Genomic DNA, 4,542 nt, shown 5'->3' on the forward strand with positions numbered 1-4,542 from the left:
CTGACAGGAATTTGGGGTACGTCCATAAAGACTGCATTGCCAATAGCTGGAACAGGAGCCGGTTCCTCTCAAGAATCTGGTACCTGCAAGGTTTCTGGAAGTCTTTTGTGATGATAATCTCATGCATATCAGCCTTTTTGGATCTACGCTGCCTGTGACTTGCAAAGTCTGTGCTGGACTCTGTCCTTCATTGTTAGCATAGGGGAAAAAGATACCGGGTACATAAATTAAGAAAACAGCATAGAATTTATGATTTCCCTTTTTAATATCCATGAAGTAATCATGGCAGGATAATATTGCTTTCTTACAGAAAGGCCTTTACTGTCATATAAATGATGAATAAACATGGAAAGTAAAGACAAAGCCACTGAAAACTCATGAGGCAGGGTGCCATTAAAATGGGGTGAAGGAACTACAGAACTGAATTCTGATTTTATTTCAAAAAGAATCGTACTTCATTATTTCCAGTGAGACTATTTTTCCTTGCCTGAATCACATGGCTTTTTTTGTCGTGTAAGTCACTCTTTACATAGAAAGACACATCTAGTCTAGTCCATTTAGACTTTCTGTTTTCTACTCAGCTGAGATGGCTAAGCAACTGTCCCTTCCCTACAGAGGGCTGGCTTTACCTTCATTTGCTTTCCAATATGCTATTCCGAATAATTTTCCTGCTTTCAGGACTTGGTCTTCAAACCACCTCATTATTAAAATTTCAAGTTACCTTTTTTTTCCCTTTTTCCCAATACGAAGAAAATGCATTCAGAGTTTAAAGCTAAAGATGCTGCAAGCAGAGCCTAAGCATTTTAATCAATATTTAATTTAGCTAGATTCGCCACTTAACACTGAGTAGCCAAGTTCCATGCATTAAGAACTACCTTGCACCTCTTAGTTTTACAAGCCGTTTTTACCAATACAAGCACTGTTGCTGAATTCCAGCACATTAGTACCTGCATCTGCAAGGACTGAGAGAACAGGCTAGAGGCTTGCACTTTGCACTTACTATAGCTATTTTTCTTAAAATTGCTCAGGAAAGGATTAAGATCATTTGGCTGTAAAACCATCTCTTCCAAAACTTAAGCTTATTTTGGTGGCACAGAGAGCTGAATGGACCTAAACTGAAAGAGCTTTCGGAAAGCCCCAGCCTGCTCATCAGTACAGTTCAACCACAGGATCAACTCCATCATCTAGATTCACAAAAGCGGGCAAGCATCTCATCTTAGAGCTGGTTCATTAAAAAAAACCACCGAAACAACAACCCAGCTTTGGCAGAATAAAAGGGATGCGTCTTCAACATGGACAGTGCAGCAGGGTGACGAGGGGACATACTGACTAAAATCTGCCTGAGCCGGCAATTTGTAATGGCAAAGAAATTTGTTTGTTTACAAATTGTAACAACTCCTTGAAGAGTATTTGGCAATAGAAAACAGTTAATATTGTCTTTAGAAGAGGAATCTACGTTTTTCACGGGTTTTAAAGGTGCTTGTAGTCTGCCAGTGACAGCATTTAAGCAATGTAATTCAGCTTACCCACCTCTTCCCCCATTCCCAGAGTCACTGTCAATCAGTATTCCCACCCTTTTGTGCTTCCATCATAAATTATAACCAGATATTTACATTCACAGAACTGCTAAGACAAAATCCACTGGATAAGTTACTTGTCCTAAGTTTGCTGCCCTGCAAAGGCATAGCAATATTTCTGACGAACTGATGAGCTGCCCATATCCAAAAATACTTTTCTGGACTGTGAATAGTTGGAGATTTGCCTGCAATTCACACAGCTGGAAAGAGACAGTTTTGTTTATTAGACAGCTTTGTCGATCTCTACTGGATATCTCTATGTACAATGAGCCTCAAGACAATGAAAATGGGCAATTCCATAGTCGAAAGCTAGAGTAATAGCAGTGCTTCAGTGGAGTTACTCTGGATTTACAGTGGGGAAACTGAAATTGGAATCTGGACAACTAATAAGGGGTCAGTAAGTCCTTTTCTCACCTCTTTTTCCCCCAAGAAAGACAATCAAGCTAATAAAAATTATACTGGACCAGAAGTAAAGTGAAGTGGCTGTTGCACACAGTTAACACTGCACACAGTGTTCTCATAAAGAACAGGGAGTTTCCACCTGGGAAATTCCCTCAAACTCTATGTTTATCCTCATGAAAGATGAGCAAGCAGCCAAGTAAGGGAATGTAAAGGATATAACTGCTTTAAAGGAAGATGGACCTTTGATTGCAGAGAGGGAAAGATTCTTCTAGAATCAGAATTACTATTATTTTTAAATTTAACAATCAAAGTAAGTGACAGATCTGTTAGTGGCCAATGCAGGCTAAGACACGAACACTCAACGAGAGAGGTTCACACTTAATCTTGCCCCAGCCCAGTGCAATAAAATCTGTGGTAAAGGACATTTATAAAGCACAACACAATAGAAAATAGAAACAATGAAGCTTACACAGGAGCTCTAAGACTGCGTAACTTATACCTCTTGTAGCCCTAAGAATGCTCTTTGGCTGTTTCCATTCTAGTGAGGTGTCGCTGATGTTAGCTATGTTGCACTAAGAGCCCCACCAAAATCAAGGCGACATCTCTAGGCAGTTTTTCGCAATGCAGCAGCCCAAACACCGGCATTTTTTTCCCTACAGTCCAACACTATGCACAGTGGTGGTGAAAGCAGTGAGTTTTGCAGCCAAAATAAAGCCTCATAAAGTACTACCTGCCATCAGGACCCTGAGTTCCCTTTACTCTTCCTTCCTCCTGTCTCTCAGTGGATTCTTAATTGCTTATACTAGCCCCCCCCCCCCTTGAAGTTTCCTTAACTTCTTGCTTCTGGATACCAGGAGACATGCTGGGCCACCAGCGCCTGTCTGCTCTGAGAACAAACTACTTGCCTCCTCCATGGCTGTGAAAGGTTTTGGCACTAACCTCTACTGCACAGGACCCGGTGCTGGCAAGGGCTATACGAGAGCTAAGACCTTTAAGATATGATCCTGAGTGAGTGCCTGGACTGACAACTCAGCAAGCAGAACAGGTAAGACTTGGAAATGCTATGGGAAAGAAAGAATCCCCTTTTTAAAAACTCACCTTCATCCTGTGAAAGTTAGAGTAACTGTGGGATTGGAGCAATCTGAGCAAAGTAGCTCCACAGCTAGTCCAACACACGGCTGGAGAGTACTCCCCCAGCTTCCTGCACACAAACCTGCAATGTCTGGCCTGAGTTCTGAGACTGGGTGCTGGATTTAGGACCTGGCCATCAAGTGCTGTCATTAAATGATGTGCTAAGAATGGAGAAATGTCACTGAAGACCTTCCAAAGCTCTGATTCCATAGCTTATACATCCTCTTGCTGCCAAACTTGTTTCCAGAATGAAAACTGATCACCTGCTCAACAGAGAAATGTGAGAGCCCCTACATCCACCAGAAAGAAGAAAGGGAAGTGCCTTGGTCACAATCCTTCCTACTCTGCCTACACTGAACCTCAGCCAGAGGCACTGACCCTGGGAATGGGTTTCTTAAAAACTTCAGGAAACAGCAGACAACCTGGCTCAACTTCTGTATTTTAGACTTCTTCCATTTCTATTATGCCTAGCTGAAAACAGGCAGGTCTTCCATACTTGGCCATGATTCTGGATCTAAATTTTTTCTGGACACCAACTGCTCTTGCCCACAACCACTGAAATCAACGGGACTTCACACACTGTTGCAGGAGTCTCAGCCAGAGTGTGATGATGTGAGATCAGAGCTTTTGTCTGCAATTCATGCATGCCTGAGAGTGCTAAAGAAATAATAGGAAACAACAATGACATTAATAATTAACATATCAAGGAATAGATATTACTTTGTCATTAGATTATGCTTAGAATATATTGGGTAAAATTAATACAATTACTTTGAGTTAAAAAGCCTACAGGCTATCAGTACCAGTATTTATTTTTAAAGTCTTTTTATGCATATTAATGACAACATTGCTCAAAGACTGATAAATTATACTGATTTTACTGGTGGGGAAGCAGAGTTATGTAAGTTTTTTAAGGCCACACAGCAAGTAAGTGCTTGGATTTATAACTCCCAAATCTGCCTTCTGCTCAGTCCAGCAGGCCATGTTGACTCACTGTGGAATGCGTATTTCCAGCAAACTCTTAAGGGACAAGAGGAATCAAAAGGAACAAAAGGTACAGTTAAAGTAAGCATTAATTCTAAAAAATAAATGTTTTCTGCCACTCAAAACATGTGAGTCAACTTCTGTTTAAGTTGTCACACCTCACCAGCGCATTAGCCAGAAACAGGAGGACTAGGATAACACGAGGGAGAGTGTTCTGACAGTGTTTTTAACAAAACTGAAAGTCAGACACAACAGCCTTATCTCATGAGATTTCCAGTACAAAGAAAATCTATTATGTGTCTGAGATTTCAAATGAAGTTTATGGAGATTTATCCCAAGGTAGCTTTAAAGTTCAGAGAAGCCAGAACTATTGCCTTCCACACAGATCCTGGCATCCATAAGACTGTAAGAAACCAGCAGTGATACTGTTATTCCAGCTTCTGGAAGA

The sequence above is a fragment of the Harpia harpyja genome, chromosome 5, assembly GCF_026419915.1.
Source record: "Harpia harpyja isolate bHarHar1 chromosome 5, bHarHar1 primary haplotype, whole genome shotgun sequence".
Lineage (NCBI taxonomy): Eukaryota > Metazoa > Chordata > Aves > Accipitriformes > Accipitridae > Harpia > Harpia harpyja.